Here is a 21,710-nt window from a genome sequence, read left to right as displayed (position 1 = left end):
TTGAATCCACGGAGTCTGACCCTAAACCTGTGCTCTAGATCATTTCATTTCATCATTAATAACCTTGTACAGAATTCATTAGTGGGTTGTCTAATTTTTGCATGCCTACTTAGATTGCTTCTTTTCTTTCCAGAAACACTGAAGATCTCCACTGCAGTGTACAATTAAGTAATCCAACATCTCAGTCTATCCTATGCTGTCAAAGTTATATCATTCCATCATCCCCTTCTGCTTCTCTTTCATTCAGCTCGTTTTAATTGTAGGGAATATGCAAACTTAGTAAGAGATAAGTTTGGGAACAGTCCATATCTAATACTTGTATTTTTTTTGTCACTGCTTTCCCAGCATTAGTCAGACAAATTAGTCCTTTAAAGAAAATCAAATTCAGTTTTACAGGTGTATTTTAATAGACCAAGTAAACATTTCATAGTTGCTTACAATGTCCTATATAATAAATGCTTATCTCTCTGAAAACCTAGATGTTCAGCTGATAGAAAAGAATATATTACCCCCTCCTCACTGCTATCCTATATATTATTTTCTTAAGCACCATAAGGAAATGGTTCTCAGTGAATTTATTATTCCAGGAAACCAAGAAACAACTTACTTGCTCTCCACTTATTTATGAAGTTTTATAAAAATCCTTTTACATCAAAAAAAAAAAAGAGGGGGGAGGAATTGTAACTTGGATTATAAATGAATTTGACACCAGAAACTCTTAAAATATCTCCTTACTTCTTGCTTAGATATTAGCATTCCAAATTTATGTTCAATATCGAGACTCAGCTACTGCCTCTTTTACAGAATTTGACAATAGCACTGTGCTTTATTAAGTTATGTCATGTTATGTTACTGAGTTATGCTAGGAAACACAATAATATCATGAACACTGTAACTGAGTATATAGCATCCTGAAAATGATGGTAAAAAATGAAATTGGTCTCAGTAGAGATATTTCTGTATGCCACTTAATAAAGGCCTGGGAAAATTAATTACAGCATCAAGAATTTCAGCTTACTCCAAACCACCCAAGAAATAGGAAATAGTAACATGAACCATTTGATATTCTCCATGAATGGTCCTCTTCAAAGGAGAAAACTGATGGACAGATGTGAATTCAGAATAACCTTACTGTAATGTCTTGATATTCTTAAGGAGTACTTTGGTTTCAAAAGTTATATATATCATGTCTAGGAGTTTTGTGAGACTAATACAGAACTAGGGAATTATTCTTGGTATCTTTCACCATTTCCCTTTTGCTGGGCAGGGTATCAGCATTTTCTCACCCGGCAAAACGTTCTTGCTGTAGGCCAAAACAAAGCACGTCATGAGAATTCGATGAAACTACTTCACTGAGTGTCTGGCACATAGTAGTTATTCTTGATATAGGACAGAAAGAAAGAAAAATAAAGATTTAAAATATTAAAATAAAATACTGCCTAGCAAGTGAATAAAGGTCCAGTTAATATTATTATTCAGATTTTGAACAGCTCAGCTATAGTATGTCCTGCTTGAAGCATGCACATTTTCTTGGTGAATATCTTTTCCTATCCCTGACTTCCTAGGCGTCCTCCTGGTCTGGGTCAATGAACCCCGGGTACCCATAGCTTTCCTCCAAGTTTATGAGAGTTGGCAAACCACTGGCCTCCTTCTGTGTCAGGGACTGGCACTGCCAAGCACATCCTCTGATTGTGATCCTCAGGCCTTGGCAGCAAATAATACAGTTTTCTCACTTTAATTAGGCTGAGATTCATTCCTACACATGGCAGCTGCAAAGATGTATTCTCCTTACAGTTAGACACTGCAATACTTAGCATTGCTTGGACTTAATTTTAAGTACATTTCGGTGGCCCTTGTCCCTCCTCTGCACCTCAGTTGCTCCCGGAGAGAGCATATGGCCCTGTAATTCTTTAAAGCTTATTTTATGGGCCATTCTCAGGCACTTCCTGCTGGCCTTTGGAACAGAGCCTTGTTTGTGACTGCATTTTTGCTTATGCTCCTGCCAAATGCTTCCTCCAAAACCAGCAATAAAACCACAGGATCCGATAAGCCATGGTCATCAGAATGGCTTAATGAGAGCAACCTCAAAAATCGGGGTCTTTAACAACAACCTGCTCTGCAGGACTTATACCTTGAGCACAAGGACAGCCTGGGCAGGTCACCTTTGTGGCTTATGGGAGTTTCTCCAAATAGTTCAGAATTTGAGACCATCTCAGGGAATGATCTCACACCAAGCTGTTTTCTCTTGAACAAAAATGGATAGGACAAAAATAGAAATTGGTGGTTCTTTCTGGCGTCTCCTCATATAAGAATAAATCTAGAGTCTTTACAGGTGTTACAGAGCAAAGAAAATCTAATTGGATGCTCAAATGGCTACCTAATTCAGTCAACCTTGCCTCAAAATATCTGAATTATATCATGTCTCTGGCTAGCAAAAAGGCACTTGAGATACAAGTTGGATACTTAAAACAGATCTTGATCAAAGCATATTCACATGAGATTGCACATAGTTTAAATAAAGCAGAATTATATCTTGTCTGTCATCTATGTGGCTATTAAACAGTTTTAAAATCTGAATTATTAATTAAAACCTGTGAACTAGTACCATTTTGGAATGACTGTGTTTTGATAACTAACAGGACTTGTATGACTTTTGAGAGATGTTGATTTCCTTTCATGTCAACTATTAGATACCACATTGTAATCATAAAAGGCAGGAAGAAATTATGTTGCAAGTGGATCCTATATAAGTGGAAATAAACACAGAATATATTAAAATATCAGTGGTCTTATCAACAATGTGTTATAATGGCTTCTGATAACACTGAGAACATGATTGATGTTACTGGGAGTATGGCACACTGACAATGTGACACTGAGAAAATTCAATCCAAAGCTTGTTAATTTCATAGAATCATTCAACTTCTCATTACTCCTTTGTGACAGTTTTTGTTTTTGTGACCATTAAAAAGTAATGACAGTTTAATGGGACCGTGCAGTAATGATAGTAGGAAAAACATTCTTAAATCCTTACCTTTTATTACTACTAGAAATAGAAACAATGAATACGATATATTGATTTTTGGTTTTAAAAAGAGTTTGTTAGCTTGATTCTTTTTTTTTTTTTTTAAAGATTTTATTTATTTATTTGACAGAGAAAGACACAGTGAGAGAGGGAACACAAACAGGGAGTGGGAGAGGGAGAAGCAGACTCCCCGCCGAGCAGGGAGCCCGATGCGGGACTCGATCCAGGGACTCCAGGATCACGACCTGAGCCGAAGGCAGTCGCTTAACCAACTGAGCCACCCAGGCGCCCTGTTAGCTTGATTCTTACTGAGTCACATTTAAAATTATGCCAACCCAAGTCATAAAGGACTCCCAAGTCAAGGCAATAGTTCACATCGACAGTACCAACATATGTATGTTGATTTAACGTTTCCATGGCCAAAGAAGAAAAGGCACATATTTGATTAAAAATCCTCTATAAGAAACAGACAAGGCATGCCAGGTCCTGAATTAGTGTAAAGCTAATGACTACTAATCAAGAGCAGCTGGAAGAAGATAAGGGGGTGTAGCTGAGGATAAGTAGAGCTTATCTTGGCCAAATATTTGTATTATTAAAAAGAGTACATTTAAGAGTTACTAAATTTTTGTATCAGACTTAATCCATCTATTTCATTGAACTCTTACTTTTCATGGATAGAGAGCAAATCTACAAGAAAGAATACTAATATTTGGTAAATAACATAGATAAACAGCATGGATGCTTCAAATTGAAACATCCACGTACAAAAAAATTTATTGGAACCAAAATATGCTGTTTAACTTGTGTTTACAAATTCATGTATCTGAACTTTATATCAGAGGAAAATATAGCGACATAACTTAATCAGGTGTGTCATAATCATAATAACTACCACGTATTGATCACCTCCTCTATCACACACTGTAGGTTAGATACTTTTAATTCATTATTTTATTTAATCCCCATAAAACCCTGATAAATAGGTATGTTTATTGCATTTTTTCCTTCCTCAGTGATTTACCCAACACTGCCATCCATGTCATTGAGAAATTTGAAACCACTGTGAAAATCTTTCTCCTCTAACCAGAAGATTATTCTACAGTCTATCTTGTATCAATACTTGTATCTTTTGTCTTAATTCCTCCTTCCTTACAAAGGTCAACACTTCCATACGGTCTCTGATTGCCACCTTGCTGACTTTTCAAGAACTTCACCCTAATCGGTGCCTTAGAATTATCAACCTCTTTCTTTTTATTTTTTAAATTTTTAATTGTTATGTTAATCACCATACATTACATCATTAGTTTTAGATGAAGTGTTCCATGATTCATTGTTTGTGCACAACACCCAGTGCTCCATGCAGAATGTGCCCTCCTCAATACCCACCACCAGGCTAACCCATCCTCCCACCCCCCTCCCCTCTAGAGCCCTGTTTGTTTTTCAGAGTCCATCGTCTCTCATGGTTCGTCTACCCCTCTGATTTCCCCCGCTTCATTCTTCCCCTCCTGCTCTCTTCTTCTTCTTCTTTTTTTTCTTAACATATATTGCATTATTTGTTTCAGAGGTACAGATCTGAGATTCAACAGTCTTGCACAATTCACAGCGTTTGTCTCCCCCTCTGATTTGCCCCCCTTCAGTCTTCCCCTCCTGCTATCTTCTACTTTTTTTTTTTTCTTAACATATATTACATTATTTGTTTCAGAGGTACAGATCTGAGATTCAACAGTCTTGAACAATTCACAGTGCTTACCAGAGCACGTACCCTCCCCAGTGTCTATCATCCAGTCACCCCAACCCTCCCACCCCTCCCCCCACTCCAGCAAACCTCAGTTTGTTTCCTGAGATTAAGAATTCCTCATATCAGTGAGGTCATATGATACATGTCTTTCTCTTTTTGACTTATTTCGCTCAGCATAATATCCTCCAGTTCCAACCACGTATTGCAAATGGCAAGATCTTATTCCTTTTGATGGCTGCATGATATTCCATTGTGGGTATATATATATATATATATATATATATATATATATATATATACACACACCACATCTTCTTTATCCATTCATCTGTGGATGGACATCTTGGCTCTTTCCACAGTTTGGCTATTGTGGACATTGCTGCTATAAACATCGGGGTGCACATACCCAGTAGTGCTATTGCTGGATTGTATGGTAGCTCTATTTTCAACTTTTTGAAGAACCTCCATACTGTTTTCCAGAGTAGCTGCACCAGCTTGCATTCCCACCAACAGTGTAGGAGGGTTCCCCTTTCTCCGCATCCCCGCCAACATCTGTCGTTTCCTGACTTGTTCATTTTAGCCATTCTGACTGGTGTGAGGTGGTATCTCATTGAGGTTTTGATTTGGATTTCCCTGATGCCGAGCGATATTGAGCACTTTTTCATGTGTCTGTTGGCCATTTGGATGTCTTCTTTGGAAAAATGTCTGTTCATGTCTTCTGCCCATTTCTTGATTGGATCATTTGTTCTTTGGGTGTTGAGTTTGATAAGTTCTTTATAGATTTTGGATACTAGCCCTTTATCTGATATGTCATTTGCAAATATCTTCTCCCATTCTGTCGGTTGTCTTTTGGTTTTGTTGACTGTTTCCTTTGCTTTGCAAAAGCTTTTTATCTTGATGAAGTCCCAATACTTCATTTTTGCCCTTGCTTCCCTTGCCTTTGGCGATGTTTCTAGGAAGAAGTTACTGCAGCTGAGGTCAAAGAGGTTGCTGCCTGTGTTCTCCTCTAGGATTTTGACAGACTCCTGTCTCACATTGAGGTCTTTCAACCATTTGGAGTCTATTTTTGTGTGTAGTGTAAGGAAATGGTCCAGTTTCATTCTTCTGCATGTGGCTGTCCAATTTTCCCAACACCATTTGTTGAAGAGACTCTCTTTTTGCCATTGGACATTCTTTCCTGCTTTGACCAAGATGAGTTGACCCTAGAGTTGAGGGTCCATTTCTGGGCTCTCTATTCTGTTCCATTGATCTATGTGTCTGTTTTTGTGCCAGTACCATGCTGTCTTGATGATGACAGCTTTGTAATAGTGCTGGAAGTCCGGAATTGTGATGCCGCCAGCTTTGCTTTTCTTTTTCAACATTCCTCTGGCTATTCGGGGTCTTTTCTGGTTCCATACAAATTTTAGGATTATTTGTTCCATTTCTTTGAAAAAAGTGGATGGTATTTTGATGGGGATTGCATTGCATGTGTAGATTGCTCTAGGTAGCATTGACATCTTCACAATATTTGTTCTTCCAATCCATGAGCATGGAATGTTTTTCCATTTCTTTGTGTCTTCCTCAATTTCTTTCATGAGTATTTTATAGTTTTCTGAATACAGATCCTTTGCCTCTTTGGTTAGATTTATTCCTAGGTATCTTATGGTGCAATTGTAAATGGGATCGACTCCTTAATTTCTCTTTCTTCTGTCTTGTTGTTGGTGTATAGGAATGCCACTGACTTCTGTGCATTGATTTTATATTTTATATCCTGCCACTTGACTGAATTCCTGTATGAGTTCTAGCAGTTTTGGGGTGGAGTCTTTTGGGTTTTCCACATAAAGTATCATATCATTTGAAAAGAGTGAGAGTTTGACTTCTTCTTTGCCAATTCAGATGCCTTTTTTTCTTTTTGTTGTCTGATTGCTGTGGCTAGGACTTCTCATACTATGTTGAATAGCAGTGGTGATAGTGGACATCCCTGCCGCGTTCCTGACCTTAGGGGGAAAGCTCTCAGTTATTCCCCATTGAGAATGATATTCGCTGTAGGTTTTTCATAGATGGCTTTTATGATATTGAGGTATGTACCCTCGATCCCTATACTCTGAAGAGTTTTGATCAAGAAAGGATGCTGTACTTTGTCAAAAGATTTTTCTGCATCTATGGAGAGGATCATATGATTCTTGTTCTTTCTTTTGTTAATGTATTGTGTCACGTTCATTGATTTGTGGATGTTGAACCAACCTTGCAGCCCAGGGATAAATCCCACTTGGTCTTAGTGAATAATCCTTTTAATGTACTGTTGGATCCTATTGGCTAGTATTTGGGTGAGAATTTTTGTATCCAGGTTCATCAGGGATACTGGTCTGTAATTCTCCTTTTTGATGGGGTCTTTGGTTTGTGGATCAAGGTAACGGTGGCCTCATAAAATGAGTTTGGAAGTTTTCCTTCCATTTTTATTTTTTGGAACAGTTTCAGAAGAATAGGTATTAATGCTTCTTTAAATGTTTGGTATTGGGGTGGAGCAAGATGGCGGAGGAGTAGGAGACTTGGATTTCATCTCGTCTCAGGTATTCAGCTGGATAGGGATCAAACCATTCTGAACACCTACAAACTCAACAGGAGATTGAAGAAAACAAGAGCAACAACTCTGTCATCAGAAAAGCGACCACTTTCTAGAAGGTAGGACGTGCGGAGAAGTGAATCCGAGGCGATATTCCCGAGGATAGACGGCGGGGGAGGGGCCTCCGTCGGCCGCTTCTGGCAAGTGATAGAACCACGGAGCACAAAATCGGAACTTTTAAAAGTCTGCTCTGCTGAGGGACGTCACTCTGGTGGCTAAGCGGGGGGTGGAACCCTCCGGGACAGTATGGTCTCAGGACCCTAGGGGTCACAGAAAGACCGGGGGTGCCTGAGTGTGGCAGAGCTCCCAGGTATCAGAGCAGGGAAGCCAGCTGCAGAGGCGGAGCCCAGGCGCGGGCTCTCAGCTCGGGGTTGCCATAAACAGTGATCCGCGGCACAGTCGGGCCACTGCTCCTCCAGCAGAGACCCAACAAGCGGCAGATCCGGGGAGACTCACCTTCCTCCCCCGGGAGGAGCCGCGCAGGAGTGCACGGTAGAGATCTCCTGCGTTTGGAGACTCCAGACCGGGTCGGGTGCCAGAGATAGAAATGCATGGTCACAGGCCGGGCGAGCACGGAGTGCAGCCGGAGACCGGGGAGACGGGAGTGACTGACGGCTTTTCTCTGGGGGCGCACTGAGGAGCGGGGCCCCAAGTTCTCGGCTCCTCCGGGGCGGAGATTGGGAGGCCGCCATTTTCACTCTCCGCCTCCAAAGCTGTACGGAAAGCTCGCAGGGAAAAAAAGCCCTGGAGAGCAAACCCCAGCAGATTACTTAGCCAGCAGGGGGCAAGGGCGGGGCAATTCCGCCTCCGGCAGAGACATTTGGAAACCACGGCAACAGGCCCCTCCCCAGAAGATCAGCGAGAACAGCCAGCCAAGACCAAGTTTACCGATCAATGAGAATGGCAGAACTCCAGCGCTAGGGGACTACTGCACATAGAATTCACGGCTTTTTTATCATGATTCTTTAGTCTTTAAAAGTTAATTTTTTTTAACTGTCTTTTTGTCTTTTTATTTCTTTTTGAATTTTTCTTTTTCCCTTTTTCAACCAACATCTTATCAATCACTTTTTTTAAAAAAAAATTTTTATTTTTCATTTTTAGAGTCATATTCTATCCCTTCATATTAGTTACCCATATTTTTCACTTATATATATAAGTTGTTCTCTCTTGAAAATTTTGAGATAGTTTCTTCTAACAGATTAAAATATACCGTAAATCTCTAGTATATGGTGTTTTCTATTCCCCTGCCTGATCACATCCTCTCCCTTTTTTTTTTCTTTTTCTTTTTTCTTTTTTTAAATCCTCTTCTTTCTTTTTTCAAACAATTCTTATCAATGCCTTTTATAAAATTTTTTATACTTTCCATCTTTACAGTCCTATTCCATCCCTTCATCATATCAACCCTTATTTTTGTACATATATTAGTTTTTCTTTCTTTAAAATTTTGGGAGGCACTTTCTTCTAAAAGACTAAAATACACCCCAAATCTAGTGTGTGGCACTGATCTAGATATCATATAGATCATATTTGATCACATTCTGGTTTTTTTGTTGTTGTTGTTGTTTTGTATTGTTTGTTTTTGTTTTTATCTTTACATTTTCTTTTTCTTTTTTTTTTCTTTTTCTTTTTTCCCTCTTTCCCTTTCTTATCCCACTGCTTCAGGTCTTTTCTGATGTGTTTAGAGTATATTTTCTGGGGACGTGGTTACTCTGCTAGCATTTTGTTCTCTCATTAATCTATTCTCCTCTGCACAAAATGACAAGACGGAAAAAATCACCTCAACAAAAAGAACAAGAGTTAGTACCAACTGCCAGGGACCTACTCAATACGGACATTATTACGATGTCAGATCTAGAGTTCAGAATCATCACTTTAAAGATACTAGCTGGGCTTGAAAAAAATATGGAAGTTATTAGAGAAACCCTTTCTGGAGAAGTAAAAGAGCTAAAATCCAACCAAGTTGAAATCAAAAAGGCTATTAATGAGGTACAATCAAAAATGGGGGCGCTAACTGCTAGAATAAATGAGGCAGAAGAGAGAATCAGTAATATAAAAGATGAAATGATGGAAAATAAAGAAGCTGAGAAAAAGAGAGATAAAGAACTACTGGATCACGAGGGCAGAATTCCAGAGATAAGCGATACCATAAGATGAAACAACATTAGAATAATTGGGATCCCAGAAGAAGAAGAAAGAGAGAGAGGGGCAGAAGGTATATTGGAGCAAATTATAGCAGAGAACTTCCCTAATCTGGGGAAAGAAACAGGCATGAAAATCGAGGAAGCACAGAGAACCCCTCTCAAAATCAATAAAAATAGGTCAACTCCCCGACATCTAATAGTAAAACTTATGAGTCTCATAGACAAAGAGAAAATCATGAAAGCAGCTTGGGAGAAGAGATATGTAACCTACAAGGGTTGAAACATTAGATTGGCAACAGACCTATCCACAGAGACCTGGCAGGCCAGAAAGGACTGGCAGGATATATTCACAGCACTAAATGAGAAAAATATGCAGCCAAGAATACTCTATCCAGCTAGGCTGTCATTGAAAATTGAAGGAGAGATAAAAAGCTTCCAGGACAAAAAAAAACTAAAGGAATTTGCAAACACGAAAACAGCCCTACAGGAAATCTTGAAAGGGGTCCTCTAAGCAAAGAGAGAGCCTAAAAGCAACATAGACCAGAAAGGAACACAGACAATATACGGTAACAGTCACCTTACAGGCAATACAATGGCACTAAATTCCTATTTTCAATAGTTACCCTGAATGTAAATGGGCTCAATGCCCCAATCAAAAGACACAGGCTAACATACTGGATTAAAAAACAAGACCCATCGATATGCTGTCTGCAAGAGACTCATTTTAGAACCATAGACACCCCCAGATTGAAAGTGAGGGGGTGGAAAACCATTTACCATGCTAATGGACACCAAAAGAAAGCTGGGGTGGCAATCCTTATAACAGACAAATTAGATTTTAACCAAAGACTGTAAGAAGAGCTGAAGAAGGACATTATATCCTACTTAAAGGATCTATCCAACAAGAAGATCTAACAATTGTAAATATCTATGCCCCTAACATGGGAGCAGCCAATTTTATAAGGCAATTAATAACAAAAGCAAAGAAACACATTGACAACAATACAATAATAGTGGGGAACTTTAACACCCCCCTCACTGAAATGGACAGATCGTCTAAGCAAAAGATCAACAAGAAAATAAAGACTTTAAATGACACACTGGACCAAATGGACTTCACAGACATATTCAGAACATTCCATCCCAAAGCAACGGAATACACATTCTTCTCTAGTGCCCATGGAATATTCTCCAGAATAGACCACATCCTAGGTCATAAATCAGGTCTCAACCGGTACCAAAAGATTGGGATCATTCCCTGCCTATTTTTAGACCACAATGCTTTGAAACTAGAACTCAATCACAAGAGGAAAGTCGGAAAGAACTCAAATACATGGAGGCTAAAGAGCATCCTACTGAAGAATGAATGGGTCAACCAGGAAATTAAAGAAGAATTAAAAAAATACATGGAAACCAATGAAAATGAAAACACAACTATTCAAAATCTTTGGGATGCAGCAAAGGCAGTCCTAAGAGGAAAGTATATAGCAATACAAGCCTTTCTCAAGAAACAAGAAAGGTCTCAAGTACACAACCTAACCCTACACCTAAAGGAGCTGGAGAAAGAACAGCAAATAAAGCCTAAACCCAGCAGGAGAAGAGAAATCATAAAGATCAGAGCAGAAATCAATGAAATAGAAACTAAAAGAACAGTAGAACAGATCAATGAAACTAGGAGCTGGTTCTTTGAAAGAATTAACAAGATTGATAAACCCCTGGCCAGACTTTCAAAAAGAGAAGAGAAATGACCCAAATCAACAAAATCATGAATGAAAGAGGAGAGATCACAACCAACACCAAAGAAATACAAACAATTATAAGAACATATTATGAGCAACTCTATGCCAGCAAATTAGATAACAGGAAGAGATGGAAACATTCCTAGAGATGTATCAACTACCAAAACTGAACCAGGATGAAATAGAAAACCTGAACAAACCTATAACCACTAAGGAAATTGAAGCAGTCATCAAAAATCTCCCAACAAACAAAAGCCCAGGGCCAGATGGCTTCCCAGGGGAATTCTACCAAACATTTCAAGAAGAATGAATACCTATTCTTCTGAAACTGTTCCAAAAAATAGAAACGGCAGGAAAACTTCCAAACTCATTTTATGAGGCCAGCATTACCTTGATCCCAAAACCAGACAAAGACCCCATCAAAAAGGAGAATTACAGACCAATATCCCTGATGAACCTGGATACAAAAATTCTCACCCAAATACTAGCCAATAGGATCCAACAGTACATTAAAAGGATTATTCACTAAGACCAAGTGGGATTTATCCCTGGGCTGCAAGGTTGGTTCAACATCCGCAAATCAATCAGTGTGATACAATACATTAACAAGAGAAAGAACAAGAATCATATGATCCTCTCCATAGATGCAGAAAAAGCATTTGACAAAGTACAGCATCCTTTCTTGATCAAAACTCTTCAGAGTATAGGGATAGAGGGTACATACCACAATATCATAAAAGCCATCTATGAAAAACCTACAGCGAATATCATTCTCAATGGGGAAAAACTGAGAGCTTTCCCCCTAAGGTCAGGAACGCGGCAGGGATGTCCACTATCACACTGCTATTCAACATAGTATGAGAAGTCCTAGCCACAGCAATCAGACAACAAAAAGAAAAAAAGGCATCTGAATTGGCAAAGAAGAAGTCAAACTCTCACTCTTTGCAGATGATATGATACTTTATGTGGAAAACCCAAAAGATTCCACCCCAAAACTGCTAGAACTCATACAGGAATTCAGTAAAGTGGCAGGATATAAAATCAATGCACAGAAGTCAGTGGCATTCCTATACACCAACAACAAGACAGAAGAAAGAGAAATTAAGGAGTCGATCCCATTTACAATTGCACCCAAAACCATAAGATACCTAGGAATAAATCTAACCAAAGAGGCAAAGGATCTGTACTCAGAAAACTATAAAATACTCATGAAAGAAATTGAGGAAGACACAAAGAAATGGAAAAACGTTCCATGCTCATGGATTGGAAGAACAAATATTGTGAAGATGTCAATGCTACCTAGAGCAATCTACACATGCATTGCAATCCCCATCAAAATATCATCCACTTTTTTCAAAGAAATGGAACAAATAATCCTCAAATTTGTATGGAACCAGAAAAGACCCCGAATAGCCAGAGGAATATTGAGAAAGAAAACTAAAGCCGGACGCATCACAATTCTGGACTTCCAGCTCTACTACAAAGCTGTAATCATCAAGACAGCATGGTACTGGCACAAAAACAGACACATAGATCAATGGAACACAATAGAGAGCCCAGAAATGGACCCTGAACTCTATGGTCAACTTGTCTTCGACAAAGCAGGAAAGAATGTCCTATGGCAAAAAGAGAGTCTCTTCAACAAATGGTGTTGGGAAAATTGGACAGCCACATGCAGAAGAATGAAACTGGACCATTTCCTTACACCACACACAAAAATAGACTCCAAATGCTTGAAGGACCTCAATGTGAGACAGGAGTCCATCCAAATCCTAAAGGAGAACACAGGCAGCAACCTCTTTGACCTCAGCTGAAGCAACTTCTTCCTAGAAACATCACCAAAGGCAAGGGAAACAAGGGCAAAAATAAACTATTGGGACTTCATCAAGATAAAAACTTTTGCAAAGCAAAGGAAACAGTCCACAAAACCAAAAGACAACCGACAGAATGGGAGAAGATATTTACAAATGACATATCAGATAAAGGGCTAGTATCCAAAATCTATAAAGAACTCATCAAATTCAACACCCAAAGAACAAAGAATCCAATCAAGAAATGGGCAGAAGACATGAACAGACATTTTTGCAAAGAAGACATCCAAATGGCCAACAGACACATGAAAAAGTGCTCAATATCACTCAGCATCAGGGAAATCCAAATCAAAACCTCAATGAGATACCACCTCACACCAGTCGGAATGGTTAAAATTAACAAGTCAGGAAACGACAGATGTTGGCGGGGATGTGGAGAAAGGGGAACCCTCCTACACGGTTGGTGGGAATGCAAGCTGGTGCAGCCACTCTGGAAAACTGTATGGAGGTTCCTCAAAAAGTTGAAAATAGAGCTACCATATGATCCAGCAATTGCACTACTGGGTATTTACCCCAAAGATACAAAAGTAGGGATCCGAAGGGGTACGTGCACCCCGATGTTTATAGCAGCAATGTCCACAATAGCCAAACTGTGGAAAGAGCCAAGATGTCCATCGACAGATGAATGGATAAAGAAGCTGTGGTATATATATATACAATGGAATATTATGCAGCCATCAAAAGGAATGAGATCTTGCCATTTGCAACGACATGGATGGAACTGGAGGGTATTATGTTGAGTGAAATAAGTCAAACAGAGAAAGACATGTATCATATGATCTCACTGATATGAGGAATTCTTAATCGCAGGAAACACACTGAGAGTTGTTGGAGTGGGGGGTGGGGTGGGAGGGATGGGGTGACTGGGTGATAGACACTGGGGAGGGTATGTGCTCTGGTAAGCGCTGTGAATTGTGCAAGACTGTTAAATCTCAGATCTGTACCTCTGAAACAAATAATGCAATATATGTTAAGGAAAAAAAAAGAAGAAGAAGGTAGCGGGAGGGGAAGAATGAAGCGGGGGAAATCGGAGGGGTAGACGAACCATGAGAGACGATGGACTCTGAAAAACAAACAGGCTTCTAGAGGGGAGGTGGGTGGGAGGATGGGTTAGCCTGGTGGTGGGTATTGAGGAGGGCACATTTTGCATGGAGCACTGGGTGTTGTGCACAATGAATCATGGAACACTTCATCTAAAACTAATGATGTAATATATGGGGATTAACATAAGAATAAAAAATAAATAAATAAATAATAAATAAATAAATAAATAAATAAATAAATAAATAAATAAATAAATAAATAAATAAATAAATATTTGGTAGAATTCCCCTGGGAAGCCATCAGGCCCTGGGCTTTTGTTTTTTGGGAGATTTTTGATGACTGCTTCAATTTCCTTAGTGGTTATAGGTCTGTTCAGGTTTTCTGTTTCTTCCTGGTTCAGTTTTGGTAGTTGATATATCTCTAGGAATGCATCCATTTCTTCCAGGTTATCTAATTTGCTGGCATAGAGTTGCTCATAATATGTTTTTATCATTGTTTTTATTTCTATGGTGTTGGTTGTGATCTCTCCTCTTTCATTCATGATTTTGTTGATTTGGGTCATTTCTCTTCTCTTTTTGATAAGTCTGTCCAGGGGTTTATCAATCTTGTTAATTCTTTCAAAGAACCAACTCCTAGTTTCATTGATCTGTTCTACTGTTCTTTTGGTTTCTATTTCATTGATTTCTACTCTGATCTTTATGATTTCTCTTCTCCTGCTGGATTTAGGCTTTATTTGCTGTTTTTTCTCCAGCTCCTTTAGTTGTAGGTTTAGGTTGTGTACTTGCGACCTTTCTTGTTTCTTGAGAAAGGCTTGTATTGCTATATACTTTCCTCTTAGGACTGCCTTTGCTGCATCCCAAAGATTTTGAACAGTTGTGTTTTCATTTTCATTGGTTTCCATGTATTTTTTTAATTCTTCTTTAATTTTCTGGTTGACCCATTCATTCTTTAGTAGGATGCTCTTTAGCCTCCATGTATTTGAGTTCTTTCCGACTTTCCTCTTGTGATTGAGTTCTAGTTTCAAAGCATTGTGGTCTGAAAAGAGGCAGGGAATGATCCCAATCTTTTGGTACCGGTTGAGACCTGATTTATGACCTAGGATGTGGTCTATTCTGGAGAATATTCCATGGGCACTAGAGAAGAATGTGTATTCCGTTGCTTTGGGTTGGAATGTTCTGAATATGTCCGTGAAGTCCATTTGGTCTAGTGTGTCATTTAAAGTCTTTATTTCCTTGCTGATCTTTTGCTTAGACTATCTGTCCATTTCAGTGAGGGGGGTGTTATAGTCCCCCACTATTATTTCATTGTTTTTGATGTGTTTCTTTGCTTTTGTTATCAATTGCCTTATATAATTGGCTGTTCCCATGTAAGGGGCATAGGTATTTACAATTGTTAGATCTTCTTGTTGGATAGACCCTTTAAGTAGGATATAGTGTCCTTCCTCATCTCTTATTACAGTCTTTGGTTTAAAATCTAATTTGTCTGATATAAGGATTGCCACCCCAGCTTTCTTTTGGTGTCCATTACAATGGTAAATGGCTTTCCATCCCCTCACTTTCAATCTGGGGGTGTCTTTGGTTCTAAAATGAGTCTCTTGCAGACAGCATATCGATGGGTCTTTTTTTTTTAATCCAATCTGATAGCCTGGTCTTTTGAATGGGGCATTTAGCCCATTTACATTTGGGGTAACTATTGAAAGATAGGAATTCAGTGCCATTGTATTGCCTGTAAGGTGACTGTTACCGTATATTGTCTGTGTTCCTTTCTGGTCTATGTTGCTTTTAGGCTCTCTCTTTGCTTAGAGGACCCCTTTCAAGATTTCTTGTAGGGTTGTTTTCGTGTTTGCAAATTCCTTTAGTTTTTGTTTGTCCTGGAAGCTTTTTATCTCTCCTTCTTTTTTTTTTTTTAAGATTTTTTTTATTTATTTGAGAGAGAGAGAATGAAGGACAGAGAGCATGAGAGGGAGGAGAGTCAGAGGGAGAAGCAGACTCCCTGCTGAGCAGGGAGCCCGATGCTGGACTCGATCCCGGGACTCCAGGATCATGACCTGAGCCGAAGGCAGTCGCTTAACCAACTGAGCCACCCAAGCGCCCTTATCTCTCCTTCTATTTTCAATGACAGCCTAGCTGGATATAGGATTCTTGGCTGCATATTTTTCTCATTTAGTGCTCTGAAGATATCATGCCAGTCCTTTCTGGCCTGCCAGGTCTCTGTGGATAGGTCTGTTGCCAATCTAATGTTTCTACCATTGTAGGTTACATATCTCTTCTCCCAAGCTGCTTTCAGGATTTTCTCTTCGTCTCTGAGACTTGTAAATTTTACTATTAGATGTTGGCGTGTTGACCTATTTTTATTGATTTTGAGAGGGGTTCTCTGTGCTTCCTCGATTTTCATGCCTGTTTCTTTCCCCAAATTAGGGAAGTTCTCTGCTATAATTTGCTCCAATATACCTTCTGCCCCTCTCTCTCTTTCTTCCCTTCTGGGATCCCAATTATTCTAATGTTGTTTCATCTTATGGTATCGCTTATCTCTGGAATTCTGCCCTCGTGATCCAGTAGTTCTTTATCTCTCTTTTTCTCAGCTTCTTTATTTTCCGTCATTTGGTCTTCTATATCACTGATTCTCTCTTCTGTCTCATTTATCCTAGCAGTTAGCACCCCCATTTTTGATTGTACCTCATTAATAGCCTTTTTGATTTCGACTTGGTTAGATTTTAGTTCTTTTATTTCTCCAGAAAGTGTTTCTCTAATAACTTCCATATTTTTTTCAAGCCCAGCTAGTATCTTTAAAGTGATGTTTCTGAACTCTAGATATGACATCATACTAATGTCCATATTGAGTAGGTCCCTGGTAGTCGGTACTACCTCTTGTTCTTTTTGTTGAGGTGATTTCTTCCATCTTGTCATTTTGTCCACAGGAGAATAGATTAATGAGAGAACAAAATGCTAACAGGGTAACAACGTCCCCATAAAATATACTCTAAACAAATCAGAAAAGACCTGAAGCAGGGGCAAAGAAAGGGAAAGAGAGAAAAAAGAAAAAGAAAAAGATAAAAACAGCCAAAAACAGAACAAAACACCAAAAAAAAGAGAATATGATCAAATATGATCAGGCTGGTACATAGATCAGTGCCACACAGTAGATTTTGGGTGTGTTTTGGTCTGTTAGAAGAAAGTGCCTCCCAAAATTTTAAAGAAAGAAAAACTTATATATGTACAAAAATAAGGGTTGATATGATGAAGGAATGGAATATGACTGTAAAGGTGAAAATTATAAAAAATTTTATAAAAGGAATTGATAAGAAGTTGTTTGAAAAAAGAAAGAAGAGGATTTAAAAAAAAAAAAAAAGAAAAAAAAGAGAGAATGTGATCAGGCAGGAGAGTAGAAAAAAACCATACACTAGAGATTTAGGGTATATTTTGATCTGTTAGAAGAAACTATCTCAAAATTTTAAAGAGAGAACAACTTAAATATATAAGCCAAAAATATGGGTAACTACTATGAAGTGATAGAATATGACTCTAAAAATGAAAAATAAAAATGTTTTTTAAAAAAGGGATTGATAAGATGTTGGTTGAAAAAGGGAAAAAGAAAAATTCAAAAAAAAAAAAGTTAAAAAAAATTAACTTTGAAAAGAACAAAGAATCATGGTAAAAAAGCCATGGATTCTCTGTGCATTGTTCCCCTAGTGCTTGAGTTCTGCCGTTCTCATTGATGCGTATACTTGGTCTTGGCCGGCTGTTCTTGCTGATCTTTTGAGGGAGGGGCCTGTTGCCGTGGTTACCAAATGTCTTTGCCTGAGGCGGAATTGCCCCACTCTTGCCTTGTCCAGGCTAAGTAATCTGCTCAGGTTTGCTCTCAGGAGCTTTTGTTCCCTGCAAGCTTTCTGTTGGGCTTTGGAGGCCAAGAGTGAAAATGGCAACCTCCCAATCTCCACCCCGGAGGAGCTGAGTACTCAGGGCCCCGCTCCTCAGTGTGTCCCCAGAGAAAAGCAGTCAGTCACTCCCATCTCCCCAGTCTCCGGCCACACTCCGTGCTCACCCGGCCTGTGACCGAGCATTTCTATCTCTGGCACCCGACCCCGTGCAGAGTCTCGAAACCCAGCAGATCCCTGCGGTGCGCTTCTGCACCGCTCTTCCCAGGGGAGGAAGGGGAGTCTCCCCAGATCTGCCATTTGTTGGGTCCCTGCTGGAGGAGCAGTGGCCCAACTGTGCTGCTGATCACAGTCTATGGCAACCCCGAGCTGAGGGCGCCTCGGCTCCGTCTCTGCAGCCGGCTTCCCCGCTCCGATACCTGGGAGCTCTGCCACACTCAGGTACTCCTGGTCTTTCTGTGACCCCGAGGGTCCTGAGACCACACTGTCCCGGAGGGTTCCACCCCCCGCTTAGTCACCAGAGTGATGTCCCTCAGTGGAACTGACTTCTAAAAGTTCCGATTTTGTTCTCTGTGGCTCTATCACTTGCCAAAAGTGGCCAATGGAGGCCCCTCCCCCGCCGTCTATCCTCCCGAATATCACCTCGGATTCACTTCTCCGCATGTCCTACCTTCCAGAGAGTGGTCGCTTTTCTGTTCAGAGAGTTGTTGGTATTCTTTTCTTTGATCTCCTGTTGAGTTTGTAGGTGTTCAGAATGGTTTGATCCCTATCCAGCTGAATTCCTGAGACTAGACGAAATCCACGTCTCCTACTCCTCCGTCATCTTGCTCTGCCCCCCCAACCTCTTTCTTTACCTGGTTATTTACCTCAGTACAGCACCCTTGCCCTCCAGACTTTTCCCTGTTCTCAAAATCTCACCTCCCATTCATAACCAACTTTATAGAGTTTGCACACTAGTATCCCCATGTTCTTGTCTACTATCTACTATTCACCCCTCAATTCACTTTGACCTCTTCTCCATAATTCCACTTAAACTTCTCTTGTCAAGATTACATGTGACCTTCATGTTGCCTAATGCAATGACATTTTTCTGTCCACATCTTATTCCATGTCTTAGACCCTGCTTTCTTCCTTTTTCCCCTTCTTCTCTCTGTCCCACTCTCTCCTTCCCTCCTTCCCTTTCCTTTCTCCATAATCCTCTACTTCTAAATATTGGAGACTTTTAGAGTTTGATTCTAGATGACTGTCTATAAAATTGCTCATGCCAAAAATTTAAGAGTCATCTGATGGGGATTACATACATCCCTATGGTTTTAAATACTATATATATGCTGATAAATTCTATTCTTATAAATCTGGACCTTGCCTCTCCTCTGAGTTCAGTGCTCATATGTTATATAGCATACATGATGTTGCCATTTAAATAACTCATGGATAAAGTCACACATAATATATACAAAATAGAAGTCTTCAATTTCTCTAAATCACACCAATAATTTATTGCATTTATACTCTAGTAAAGTTGTTAAAAATGAGCAAAAAAACACACAATTTATAATCTTTATAATATTTTTTTAAAGACAAAGAGAGGTATAGGTAAAGATTTAATAATCTCTACTTCCATATGTCCCATTTGCTCCCTCGAGACAACCAAGGTGAATATTAAAATATATATTCTATAATTTTCTCTATACCAGTTAAAAGAGATGCTCATATTTAGGTTTTTACTTTTTTCTTTCACAGTGGGATAATGTCATAGCAATATTTAGAACTTTTTTAACTTAATAGTATAATTCACTTTCCAAGAACTTTCCAAGTCAGTCCTTTATAATTAACATATTCTTTCTAATCACTGATGGCCTTCCATTCTGTGAATGTTGCAGATATTACTCAACTTCTGCACTGATTTATTATTCAGTTGTTTCCAGGTATTCCCTCTGTAATTTTAATATAATCCTAATGTAATATAATAGCCCCAAATGTCGATTATTGTAGTTTTTCATTGACCCTTGCCCACTATGTGCCCATTAACAGTGCTTCCTTTCAATATTGTGACACTTCCCTGTCATTTTCTACATCTAGGTTTTGAAACCTGTTCTTCTTTCTACAAGAAATATTTTCTCTGCTGCATGTCACCATTGCATGGCTGTCTCTTTCTCATCCAACAGATCTGCATTCTGTTCTTTTCCTTCACAAGATATATCAGTTGGGATAAAAGGTTAAATTGCTATAACACAGAGACCCCAAAATAAATGTCTAAAACAAGATAAGAGTTGACTTGTCTCTACTATAATGACCCAGGGTAGATGTTCCAGATCATCTGTGGTTATATTCCATGCAGTCAGTCAAGTACCCAGGTTAATGGTGGCTCTTTCATCTTCAACAAGGTCTTTCATGTCATTGGCAATCTAGGTGCTGGGGGAGACCATAAAACTGTGGAGATTTCCTTTCACACATTATATATGTAAGTTTCTCTGCTTGCCACATTAATTGCAAAGATGTCTGAGAAATGTATCCTCCAGTTAGAAAAGCATATTTGATACACAAATCTATTACTATGGAAGAAGGGAGAATACATTTTTGTAGACAATAGCAGTCTTCACCCCACAATAATTATCACAATTTGTAAATGTACATTGGTTTATTTGTTTTTTAATTTGTGTTCTAGTTTTCCTATTAGATAATAAGCACAATAAGGGCAAGGTACATGCCTGATTTATTTACCAATATGTCTTCTCTCCTTAATATACTTCCTGTAGGGGCACCTGGGTGGCTCAGTTGATTAAGCAACTGCCTTTGGCTCAGGTCATCATCCCAGGGTCCTGGGATCAAGCCCCGGGTAGCCTGCTTCTCCTTCTCCCTCTGCATGCTACTCTGCCTACTTGTGCTCTCTCTGTCAAATAAATAAAAAATCTTTAAAAAAATATATACTTCCTGTATTTTTAGTAGGGGTTCAATACAAATTTGTTAAAAGAGTAAACGAGTGTATAATGGGATTTTACAGATTAAAAAATTAAGGTTCAGAGAAATTTAACAATTACCCATTCCTGAAGGCTGAATGATGATTCCAGGAATTTGGAAAGATTTGTACTTCATGTTGATGGCTTAACGAGATAACTAGTTAGTTTTCTTCTAACAGTGAATTTCTATGAATCTCTGATGTTGTAGAAAATTACAACACTCCAAACAAGATCATGAAACTGCTTTGTGAAGTAGAATGAGAAAACTAGAAAATATACCTTCTTTCTCAATAGTTCTGTCACATAGAACTCTTTCCCTCACACCATTCCATCCTAAATTCTCACGGACTCCATCTGCACATCAAATACCATTAATCTAAAATGCTAGAGGACTGCAACAAACTTGCTGCATACTTTTTGTTTTGTTTTGTTTTGTTTTGTTTAATCACAACTTCCCTGGGCAAGGAAAGTAAATATGTGCTGGGTTTTAAAGATTTCCTCCTGGGCTACAGGCTACCTGGGAGAATAAAAGCAAACAGATAATAAGTAATGTTAATAAATGTCTTCCTCACATACTCCATTTAATTATATGAAAAGAAAGAAGAAAAGAAAACCAAGATTTTTAGAGATAATAACCATTGTAGATAAATTGATCATCAACTAAATCTTCTGGTCAGTCAAGTATGAGTGTTCATTACTTGGAATAAAAATAAGTT

At 39.0% G+C, this 21,710-nt stretch overlaps 1 protein-coding gene across 1 annotated transcript in view; it reads left to right on the top strand.

Moving 5' to 3' along the window:
• CNTN6 (contactin 6) overlaps positions 1-21,710 on the top strand; it is a 312,379-nt gene that overhangs the window by 175,096 nt on the left and 115,573 nt on the right.

The sequence above is a fragment of the Mirounga angustirostris genome, unplaced genomic scaffold, assembly GCF_029215605.1.
Source record: "Mirounga angustirostris isolate CCGP_5_RB_7025 unplaced genomic scaffold, mMirAng1.0.hap1 SCAF_1, whole genome shotgun sequence".
Classification (NCBI taxonomy): Eukaryota; Metazoa; Chordata; class Mammalia; order Carnivora; family Phocidae; genus Mirounga; species Mirounga angustirostris.
This window is presented reverse-complemented; position numbering and strand designations above follow the sequence as displayed.